Raw genomic sequence first — 12,840 nt, forward strand, 5'->3', positions numbered from 1 at the left:
TTATTTCCTCTGACTCAGGAAAAACTATTGGTAGTTTTTTCACACCCCACATAATACCCTTCCTTGTGGTACTTGTAGTGTCAGAAAGGTTCAATGCCTCTTTCATTGCCGTGATCATGTAACGTGTGGCCCTACTGGACATTACGTTTGTCTCGTCACCGTCGACACTAGACTCAGTATCTGTGTCAGGGTCTGTGTCGACCCACTGAGGTAACGGGCGTTTTAGCGCCCCTGACGGTGTCTGAGACGCCTGGACAGGCACTAATTGATTTGCCGGCTGTCTCATGTCGTCAACAGTTTTTTGCAAATTGCTGACATTATCACTTAATTGTTTAAATACAATCATCCAGTCAGGTGTCGACTCCCTAGGGGGTGACATCACCAACACAGGCAACTGCTCCGCCTCCACATCATTTTCCTCCTCATACATGTCGACACACGCGTACCGACACACAGCACACACACCGGGAATGCTCTGATAGAGGACAGGACCCCACTTAGCCCTTTGGAGAGACAGAGGGAGAGTCTGCCAGCACACACCCAGCGCTATATATATATACAGGGATAACCTTATATAAGTGTTATTCCCTTATAGCTGCTGTTATTATCGTTATTTGCTGCCAAAAATGCCCCCCCCTTCTCTTTTTTACCCTGATTCTGAAGCAGGACTGCAGGGGAGAGTCAGGGAGCCGTCCTTCCAGCGGAGCTGTGAGGGAAAATGGCGCTTGTGTGCTGAGGAGATAGGCTCCGCCCCTTCACGACGTCCTTATCTCCCGCTTTTTTGTGTAAAAAATGGCAGGGGTTAAAATACATCCATATAGCCCAGGAGCTATATGTGATGTATTCTTTTTGCCACCTAAGGCATATACTGTTATATTGCGTCTCAGGGCGCTCCCCCCCAGCGCCCTGCACCCTCAGTGACCGGAGTGTGAAGTGTGCTGAGAGCAATGGCGCACAGCTGCGGTGCTGTGCGCTACCTTAGTCTGAAGACAGGATGTCTTCTGCCGCCGATTTCACCGGACCTCTTCGTCTCTTCTGGCTCTGTAAGGGGGACGGCGGCGCGGCTCCGGTGACCCATCCAGGCTGAACCTGTGATCGTCCCTCTGGAGCTAATGTCCAGTAGCCTAAGAAACCCGATCCACTCTGCACTCAGGTGAGTCCGTTTCTTCTCCCCTTAGTCCCACGATGCAGTGAGCCTGTTGCCAGCAGGACTCACTGAAAAAAAAAAAAAAACCTAAACTAAACTTTTATTCTAAGCAGCTCAGGAGAGCCACCTAGATTGCACCCTTCTCGGCCGGGCACAAAAATCTAACTGAGGCTTGGAGGAGGGTCATAGGGGGAGGAGCCAGTGCACACCACCTGATCCTTAAGCTTTTATTTTGTGCCCTGTCTCCTGCGGAGCCGCTATTCCCCATGGTCCTTACGGAGTCCCAGCATCCACTAGGACGTCAGAGAAAATAGGATTTTAGTACCTACCGGTAAATCCTTTTCTCCTAGTCCGTAGAGGATGCTGGGCGCCCCTCCCAGTGTGTACTGTGTCTGCAGTTATTGATTTTGGTTGCACTTTGTGGTTTTCTTCTCTGTCAGGCTATCGCTGACGTTGTTCATGCCATGGCATGTGGTTTTTTATTGTTGGTAGGCTGACACACAGGTTGTGTTACATATTCTCTCAGCATATGGCTGTATGGTTTTCATACCGTGGGCTGGTTTTCTGTAGAAGGCCATGTCTTGCGGTATGTTCATGGTGTGAGCTGGTATAACACTCACTGTGTTTAAATTATAAATTCTTTCCTCGAAATGTCCGTTTTTCCTGGGCACAGTTTTCTAACTGAGGTCTGGAGGAGGGGCATAGAGGGAGGAGACAGTTCACACCCAGTTTAAGTCTTTATAGTGTGCCCAAGCTCCTGTGGATCTGTCTATACCCCATGGTCCTTTTGGAGTCCCCAGCATCCTCTACGGACTAGGAGAAAAGGATTTACCGGTAGGTACTAAAATCCTATTTTTTTCCAGAGAGTCCTGTATTTCAGCTGAAGTTATTTGTGGATTTTTCTTTGCATCCCGAACAATTTTCCTGGCAGTTGTGGCTGAAATTTTTGTTGGTCTACCTGACCGTGATTTGGTTTCCACAGAATCCCTAATTTTCCACTTCTTAATCAGAATTTGAACACTGCTGATTGTCATTCTCAATTGCTTGGATATCTTTTTATATCCCTTTCTTGTTTTATACAGTTCAATTACCTTTTCCCGCAGATCCTTTGACAATTCTTTTGCTTTCCCCATGACTCAGAATCCAGACACGTCAGTGCAGCACTGGATGAAAGATGCAAGGGTCTTCAGGAGTCCAGAAACTCACTGACCTTTTATACACACACACTGATTACAAGCAAACAGATCACAGGTGAGGATGGTTACCTTTAGTAGCCATTCAAACCCGTTTGTGTCAACTTGTGTGCATGTTATCAGGCCAAAATCTCCATGGTATGTAAACTTTTGATCAGGGTCATTTGGGTAGTTTCATTATGATTTAAAAAGAGTAAACACAGTTGTTTGACAATAAATGGCTTCACCCAACCACTAGTCATGAGTGAAAGAAAAGTTTGTGAGTTATCATTCATAATCTCTGACAAATGGCCAGAAAATCACAAATTCTGCTAGGGTATGTAAACTTATGAGCACAACTGTATGTGTTATTTGCTATCGTTGGTAATAAAATATATATTGTGGTTTATTTTTTTTTACTTTAAATCTACAGTTTGATGTGCTGTTTGCTGCCTGCAATTATTACTGTAAACTGCTAGCATGCAAGGAGGTGATTTTTTTGTCATCTTGTGGTAAAAGTAATATTCAGTTTTGTACTGATAAGATTTAACAGTAATTTCCTCTGTAAAGTACACCTGTCATGGAAAAATAATTGTGGCTGTGTATAGATCCTGGGTCTCATGAGGCATTTTCATTTTTCTCAACATCTAAACGATAGTTATCATTGTTGTTGTGGGAGGAGTTTTATAATAGAAACAAACTCCCATACCAAGTTACAACTTGGTGCCACCCCCCAATGTGTCAGCTTTTGCGCTTATGGTGCTGTGCTCCCCTTCCCCCATTGTGTTGTGCTCTCCATCCCACACAGCAATCTCTCCAGACCCAACCCACACAAGTGTCTCTTCGGCCCCAGAATGTTGTTAAAATGACACTAAAAACAGTTAAAAAATCCATGTCGACCTTTTTATGTGTCGACATGTCCAGTGACGGCCATTTTCATGTGTTGACTATTTGTCCATGTTGACCATGTAAATGTCAACCAATAGTGGTCGACCTGATGACTGTCGACCATTCAAACCAGAACCGTGCAGGCTCCGGGTGGGCCCCTTCCTCTTTGTGGCGCAGTAGGCACTAGCTACTGCACATGCGCGGACTCCGGAAACATGGCGCCCGCCATGTTCCAGAGTCTAAATCTCAACTGTGCATGCACGCGGCTCCTGCTCCATCGCGGGACTCCGGAAAGGTGAGTAATAAAATGGGTGCAATATGTACGGTGTTGGCCCCTCAGGGACCCATGTGCACTGCACACATTGTACCCATTATAGAAACACGAATGATCCTGCTGCCACCATTGTGTAAATGTGCATAATTGTGTTTGTTACACTAAACAGCATTATCCCCATATATTTTTGGCAGCACCTGGTGATACTGCATTGTGTACCTGCTGCAATATGTTAACCAGCGGCGGCTGCAGCAGCACCAGCTACCTAGTGCAGGGGGGAGCCACTGAGCACATATAAACATAGGGGGTGATTCAGAGCTGATTGTAGATGTGCTAAATTTAGCTCATCTACGAGCAGTTACTCTGACTTGTGAGGGGGGGGCAACCAGCACAGGGCTAGTCCGCCCTGGCCCCTCCCGCACAGGTGCGAAAGCACCGCACGGCAGCAATGCTTTCGCACCCACCAAGTAGCTCCCTACCTGCGCAGCCTAGTTGCGGTGGCAAATGGTTACCCATCGCATTCTGGGTTGCAGCTTCTGCTTGTGACGTCACGCAGCCGCCGCATCCCGCCCCCGCAACGGTCTGGATTTCCCATTAGGCATGTGTCTAGGGGCGGCACACTAGGCTGATGATAACGGGTCATTTTTATTTATTTTTTGTCATTCCGATTTTTTTTTTAATATATTTTGCTACTGATACCCCTTTCAGACTGACAAAAATTTCCCGGGTTATTGCACATGAACACGCATCAACCCAGGAAAATGCTCAGTGTGAAAGGGTACAGGAACAATATACCGGGACGAGCGTCCCGGTATTTCATCCCAGGTCTCAACCAGGGTTGAATCCGGGATCGTCCCGGGATGTGGTGCAATGTGAACGGGTAAGCGGGGTCAAGGCAACCCGGCACCCGTTCTCTGCATAAAAGGAGGCGGTGCTTGGAGATGATTATCTCCAAGCACAACCTCCGGTAGCGTCAGCGATGACATCACCAATCCGGCAATATGCCGGGTTGGGCCGCAAATCTGAAGGGGTCTCAAGCTGGGTTGCACCTGGGAAGTACCTATGTACATATTCCCGGGTGCAACCCAGCTCTTGTCAGTCTGAACGGGGTAGGAGTGGGACAATGGGCAGCAAATTGTGGTCCAGGATATTGGGGTAGTTTGGGACTGCTTTGGTGGTCTCGAGGCTTTTGGACTGGCCGCTGAAGTGAAGGGGGCAGTGACGTGATTTGGGTGGGAAGGGGGAGGCAAAATTGTGTCTAGGGGTGGCCTGACCCATAAATCCGCCCCTGCCTGCGCTCAGGGGTGACACAAGCACAGTACCACCGTTAGAGTGGCACTGCTCACTCTTCACAAGCCCCAGAGGAAAAACGTATACAGCTTGCCCCAACGAGGCTGAAGTTAGCTTCTTATTCGGCCAGCTTCTTATTCACTTCTTATTCGGCTCCAGCTTCTTATTCACTTCTTATTCGGCTCCAGCTTCTTATTCACTTCTTATTCGGCTCCAGCTTCTTATTCAGAAATTATTATATTAAAATAAATGAAATAAGGATAGATCACTCAGTTAACATTGCATAAACTTCAAATAGTGTCCCTTACACCAATTTACATGACATTTTGCATTAAACAAAAATGATTTGGGCATGAAAATGGTGGTAAAGCGGGCACAGACACCAGATTTCATCATTTTGAATAAGAAGCTGCAGCTGTGCAAGGGTTAAACAGCGTTGGTTAAAAGATTTGACACTTGAAACTCAGACAGGGTGGTCACTTACATATCACCCACTTGCAGTTTGTCTTGACCAACAAGCATTTGGGCATGAAAATGGTGGTAAAGCGGGCACAGACACCAGATTTCATCATTTTGAATAAGAAGCTGTAGCTGTGCATGGGTTAAACAGCGTTGGTCAAAAGATTTGACACTTGAACCTCACACAGGATGGTCACTTACATATCACCCACTTGCAGTTTGTCTTGACCAACAAGCATTTGGGCATGAAAATGGTGGTAAAGCGGGCACAGACACCAGATTTCATCATTTTGAATAAGAAGCTGTAGCTGTGCAAGGGTTAAACAGCGTTGGTCAAAAGATTTGACACTTGAACCTCACACAGGGTGGTCACTTACATATCACCCACTTGCAGTTTGTCTTGACCAACAAGCATTTGGGCATGAAAATGGTGGTAAAGCGGGCACAGACACCAGATTTCATCATTTTGAATAAGAAGCTGTAGCTGTGCAAGGGTTAAACAGCGTTGGTCAAAAGATTTGACACTTGAAACCCACACAGGGTGGTCACTTACATATCACCCACATGCAATTTGCCTTGACCAACAAGCATTTGGGCATGAAATGGTGGCAAGGCGGGCACAGACACCAGATTTCATCATTTTGAATAAGAAGCTGTAGCTGTGCAAGGGTTAAACAGCATTGGTCAACAGATTTGACACTTGAACCTCACACAGGGTGGTCACTTACATATCACCCACTTGCAATTTGCCTTGACCAACAAGCATTTGGGCATGAAAATAGTAGTAAAGCGGGCACAGATACCAGATTTCATCATTTTGAATAAGAAGCTGTAGCTGTGCAAGGGTTAAACAGCGTTGGTCAACAGATTTGACACTTGAAACTCACACAGGGTGGTCACTTACATATCACCCACTTGCAATTTGCCTTGACCAACAAGCATTTGGGCATGAAAATGGTGGTAAAGCGGGCACAGGCACCAGATTTCACCATTTTGAATAAGAAGCTGTAGTTGTGCAAGGGTTAAACAGCGTTGGTCAAAAGATTTGATACTTGAAACTCACACAGGGTGGTCACTTACATATCACCCACTTGCAGTTTGTCTTGACCAACAAGCATTTGGGCATGAAAATGGTGGTAAAGCGGGCACAGACACCAGATTTCATCATTTTGAATAAGAAGCTGTAGCTGTGCAAGGGTTAAACAGCGTTGGTCAAAAGATTTGTCACTGAAACTCACATAGGGTGGTCACTTACATATCACCCACTTGCAATTTGCCTTGACCAACATGCATTTGGGCATGAAAATGGTGGTAAAGCGGGCACAGATACCAGATTTCATCATTTTGAATAAGAAGCTGTAGCTGTGCAAGGGTTAAACAGCGTTGGTCAAAACATTTGACACTTGAAACTCACACAGGGTGGTCACTTACATATCACCCACTTGCAAGTTGCTACAGCTTCTTATTCAAAATGATGAAATCTGGTGTCTGTGCCCGCTTTACCACCATTTTCATGCCCAAATGCTTGTTAGTCAAGGCAACTTGCAAGTGGGTGATATGTAAGTGACCACCCTGTGTGAGTTTCAAGTGTTAAATCTGTTGACCAACGCTGTTTAACCCTTGCACAGCTACAGCTTCTTATTCAAAATGATGAAATCTGGTGTCTGTGCCCGCTTTACCACCATTTTCATGCCCAAATGCTTGTTGGTCAAGACAAACTGCAAGTGGGTAATATGTAAGTGACCATCCTGTGTGAGGTTCAAGTGTCAAATCTTTTGACCAACGCTGTTTAACCCATGCACAGCTACAGCTTCTTATTCAAAATGATGAAATCTGGTATCTGTGCCCGCTTTACCACTATTTTCATGCCCAAATGCTTGTTGGTCAAGACAAACTGCAAGTGGGTGATAAGTAAGTGACCACCCTGTCTGAGTTTCAAGTATCAAATCTTTTGACCAACGCTGTTTAACCCTTGCACAGCTACAGCTTCTTATTCAAAATGATGAAATCTGGTGTCTGTGCCCGCTTTACCACCATTTTCATGCCCAAATGCTTGTTGGTCAAGACAAACTGCAAGTGGGTAATATGTAAGTGACCATCCTGTGTGAGGTTCAAGTGTCAAATCTTTTGACCAACGCTGTTTAACCCATGCACAGCTACAGCTTCTTATTCAAAATGATGAAATCTGGTATCTGTGCCCGCTTTACCACTATTTTCATGCCCAAATGCTTGTTGGTCAAGACAAACTGCAAGTGGGTGATAAGTAAGTGACCACCCTGTCTGAGTTTCAAGTATCAAATCTTTTGACCAACGCTGTTTAACCCTTGCACAGCTACAGCTTCTTATTCAAAATGATGAAATCTGGTGTCTGTGCCCGCTTTACCACCATTTTCATGCCCAAATGCTTGTTGGTCAAGACAAACTGCAAGTGGGTGATATGTAAGTGACCACCCTGTGTGAGGTTCAAGTGTCAAATCTTTTGACCAACGCTGTTTAACCCTTGCACAGCTACAGCTTCTTATTCAAAATGATGAAATCTGGTATCTGTGCCCGCTTTACCACTATTTTCATGCCCAAATGCTTGTTGGTCAAGGCAAATTGCAAGTGGGTGATATGTAAGTGACCACCCTGTGTGAGTTTCAAGTGTCAAATCTTTTGACCAACGCTGTTTAACCCTTGCACAGCTACAGCTTCTTATTCAAAATGATGAAATCTGGTGTCTGTGCCCACCTTACCACCATTTTCATGCCCAAATGCTTGTTAGTCAAGGCAACTTGCAAGTGGGTGATATGTAAGTGACCACCCTGTGTGAGGTTCAAGTGTCAAATCTTTTGACCAACGCTGTTTAACCCTTGCACAGCTACAGCTTCTTATTCAAAATGATGAAATCTGGTGTCTGTGCCCGCTTTACCACCATTTTCATGCCCAAATGCTTGTTGGTCAAGACAAACTGCAAGTGGGTGATATGTAAGTGACCACCCTGTCTGAGTTTCAAGTGTCAAATCTTTTGACCAACGCTGTTTAACCCTTGCACAGCTACAGCTTCTTATTCAAAATGATGAAATCTGGTGTCTGTGCCCGCTTTACCACCATTTTCATGCCCAAATGCTTGTTGGTCAAGACAAACTGCAAGTGGGTGATATGTAAGTGACCACCCTGTGTGAGGTTCAAGTGTCAAATCTTTTGACCAACGCTGTTTAACCCTTGCACAGCTACAGCTTCTTATTCAAAATGATGAAATCTGGTGTCTGTGCCCGCCTTGCCACCATTTTCATGCCCAAATGCTTGTTGGTCAAGGCAAATTGCAAGTGGGTGATATGTAAGTGACCACAATGTGTGAGTTTCAAGTGTCAAATCTTTTGACCAACGCTGTTTAACCCTTGCACAGCTACAGCTTCTTATTCAAAATGATGAAATCTGGTGTCTGTGCCCGCTTTACCACCATTTTCATGCCCAAATGCTTGTTGGTCAAGGCAAATTGCATGTGGGTGATATGTAAGTGACCACCCTGTGTGAGTTTCAAGTGTCAAGTCTTTTGACCAACGCTGTTTAACCCTTGCACAGCTACAGCTTCTTATTCAAAATGATTAAATCTGGTGTCTGTGCCCGCTTTACCACCATTTTCATGCCCAAATGCTTGTTGGTCAAGACAAACTGCAAGTGGGTGATATGCAAGTGACCACCCTGTGTGAGGTTCAAGTGTCAAATCTTTTGACCAACGCTGTTTAACCCTTGCACAGCTACAGCTTCTTATTCAAAATGATGAAATCTGGTGCCTGTGCCCGCTTTACCACCATTTTCATGCCCAAATGCTTGTTGGTCAAGACAAACTGCAAGTGGGTGATATGTAAGTGACCATCCTGTGTGAGGTTCAAGTGTCAAATCTTTTGACCAACGCTGTTTAACCCATGCACAGCTACAGCTTCTAATTCAAAATGATGAAATCTGGTGTCTGTGCCCGCTTTACCACCATTTTCATGCCCAAATGCTTGTTGGTCAAGACAAACTGCAAGTGGGTGATATGTAAGTGACCACCCTGTCTGAGTTTCAAGTGTCAAATCTTTTGACCAACGCTGTTTAACCCTTGCACAGCTGCAGCTTCTTATTCAAAATGATGAAATCTGGTGTCTGTGCCCGCTTTACCACCATTTTCATGCCAAAATGCTTGTTGGTCAAGACAAACTGCAAGTGGGTGATATGTAAGTGACCACCCTGTCTGAGTTTCAAGTGTCAAATCTTTTGACCAACGCTGTTTAACCCTTGCACAGCTGCAGCTTCTTATTCAAAATGATGAAATCTGGTGTCTGTGCCCGCTTTACCACCATTTTCATGCCAAAATGCTTGTTGGTCAAGACAAACTGCAAGTGGGTGATATGTAAGTGACCACCCTGTGTGAGTTTCAAGTATCAAATCTTTTGACCAACGCTGTTTAACCCTTGCACAACTACAGCTTCTTATTCAAAATGATGAAATCTGGTGCCTGTGCCCGCTTTACCACCATTTTCATGCCCAAATGCTTGTTGGTCAAGGCAAATTGCAAGTGGGTGATATGTAAGTGACCACCCTGTGTGAGTTTCAAGTGTCAAATCTGTTGACCAACGCTGTTTAACCCTTGCACAGCTACAGCTTCTTATTCAAAATGATGAAATCTGGTATCTGTGCCCGCTTTACCACTATTTTCATGCCCAAATGCTTGTTGGTCAAGGCAAATTGCAAGTGGGTGATATGTAAGTGACCACCCTGTGTGAGGTTCAAGTGTCAAATCTGTTGACCAATGCTGTTTAACCCTTGCACAGCTACAGCTTCTTATTCAAAATGATGAAATCTGGTGTCTGTGCCCGCCTTGCCACCATTTCATGCCCAAATGCTTGTTGGTCAAGGCAAATTGCATGTGGGTGATATGTAAGTGACCACCCTGTGTGGGTTTCAAGTGTCAAATCTTTTGACCAACGCTGTTTAACCCTTGCACAGCTACAGCTTCTTATTCAAAATGATGAAATCTGGTGTCTGTGCCCGCTTTACCACCATTTTCATGCCCAAATGCTTGTTGGTCAAGACAAACTGCAAGTGGGTGATATGCAAGTGACCACCCTGTGTGAGGTTCAAGTGTCAAATCTTTTGACCAACGCTGTTTAACCCTTGCACAGCTACAGCTTCTTATTCAAAATGATGAAATCTGGTGTCTGTGCCCGCTTTACCACCATTTTCATGCCCAAATGCTTGTTGGTCAAGACAAACTGCAAGTGGGTGATATGTAAGTGACCATCCTGTGTGAGGTTCAAGTGTCAAATCTTTTGACCAACGCTGTTTAACCCATGCACAGCTACAGCTTCTTATTCAAAATGATGAAATCTGGTGTCTGTGCCCGCTTTACCACCATTTTCATGCCCAAATGCTTGTTGGTCAAGACAAACTGCAAGTGGGTGATATGTAAGTGACCACCCTGTCTGAGTTTCAAGTGTCAAATCTTTTGACCAACGCTGTTTAACCCTTGCACAGCTACAGCTTCTTATTCAAAATGATGAAATCTGGTGTCTGTGCCCGCTTTACCACCATTTTCATGCCCAAATGCTTGTTGGTCAAGACAAACTGCAAGTGGGTGATATGTAAGTGACCACCCTGCCTGAGTTTCAAGTGTCAAATCTTTTGACCAACGCTGTTTAACCCTTGCACAGCTACAGCTTCTTATTCAAAATGATGAAATCTGGTGTCTGTGCCCGCTTTACCACCATTTTCATGCCCAAATGCTTGTTGGTCAAGACAAACTGCAAGTGGGTGATATGCAAGTGACCACCCTGTGTGAGGTTCAAGTGTCAAATCTTTGACCAACGCTGTTTAACCCTTGCACAGCTACAGCTTCTTATTCAAAATGATGAAATCTGGTGTCTGTGCCCGCTTTACCACCATTTTCATGCCCAAATGCTTGTTGGTCAAGACAAACTGCAAGTGGGTGATATGTAAGTGACCATCCTGTGTGAGGTTCAAGTGTCAAATCTTTTGACCAACGCTGTTTAACCCATGCACAGCTACAGCTTCTTATTCAAAATGATGAAATCTGGTGTCTGTGCCCGCTTTACCACCATTTTCATGCCCAAATGCTTGTTGGTCAAGACAAACTGCAAGTGGGTGATATGTAAGTGACCACCCTGTCTGAGTTTCAAGTGTCAAATCTTTTGACCAACGCTGTTTAACCCTTGCACAGCTACAGCTTCTTATTCAAAATGATGAAATCTGGTGTCTGTGCCCGCTTTACCACCATTTTCATGCCCAAATGCTTGTTGGTCAAGACAAACTGCAAGTGGGTGATATGTAAGTGACCACCCTGCCTGAGTTTCAAGTGTCAAATCTTTTGACCAACGCTGTTTAACCCTTGCACAGCTACAGCTTCTTATTCAAAATGATGAAATCTGGTGACTGTGCCCGCTTTACCACCATTTTCATGCCCAAATGCACGTTGGTCAAGACAAACTGCAAGTGGGTGATATGTAAGTGACCACCCTGTGTGAGGTTCAAGTGTCAAATCTTTTGACCAACGCTGTTTAACCCTTGCACAGCTACAGCTTCTTATTCAAAATGATGAAATCTGGTGACTGTGCCCGCTTTACCACCATTTTCATGCCCAAATGCATGTTGGTCAAGACAAACTGCAAGTGGGTGATATGTAAGTGACCACCCTGTGTGAGTTTCAAGTATCAAATCTTTTGACCAACGCTGTTTAACCCTTGCACAGCTACAGCTTCTTATTCAAAATGATTAAATCTGGTGTCTGTGCCCGCTTTACCACCATTTTCATGCCCAAATCATTTTTGTTTAATGCAAAATGTCATGTAAATTGGTGTAAGGGACACTATTTGAAGTTTATGCAATGTTAACTTAGTGATCTATCCTTATTTCATTTATTTTAATATAATAATTTCTGAATAAGAAGCTGGAGCCGAATAAGAAGTGAATAAGAAGCTGGAGCCGAATAAGAAGTGAATAAGAAGCTGGCCGAATAAGAAGCTAACTTCAGCCTCGTTTGCCCCAGGTAGTACTTGCTTTACTTTTATCATGCTAACTAGAATGCCTATTTGCAAGCCATGTATGAGTCTCCATTTGGATACTGTATGTGTTTTATCGGAATACATATGGGAGATCGGCAGACAAGATACCGGCTGTCACTAACATCCCGTCAGCCGGAATCCTGGCATGCGCTCCCCACGCTTCTGCCACGGTGGTGAGCTTTGCTTGCCACAGGTTATATTTCCACTCTGGTGGTGGCGTGCAAAGTTGCAAATAATTCAAAACCATTTGCAACTTTCATATAAAACAGTTTCTAGTTTACTAATCACTTGGCACGAGTTAATCTGCCAGTTACTAAAGAATGAGCGAAGTGACTTTCCGTGAGTGCAGGATGATCTGTCGCTAAATGACTATTATTCTCCAAAAGTATTGCCAGAGCCTGACAGTGCTTGCTGGGACTTGTAGTACCATAAGTAAATAGGCATAGTTTTAGAAAGACATGTCCCTTGAGGTGACAGTATCTGCTGCAGTTACAGTGCATGGAGTTAACGTCATACTACCAGTGAGTTACTGTCACCCAACTACCTACCTACCAGCTGCTGAGCTGC

This window comes from Pseudophryne corroboree, chromosome 3, assembly GCF_028390025.1.
Source record: "Pseudophryne corroboree isolate aPseCor3 chromosome 3, aPseCor3.hap2, whole genome shotgun sequence".
In the NCBI taxonomy this organism is placed as follows: Eukaryota; Metazoa; Chordata; class Amphibia; order Anura; family Myobatrachidae; genus Pseudophryne; species Pseudophryne corroboree.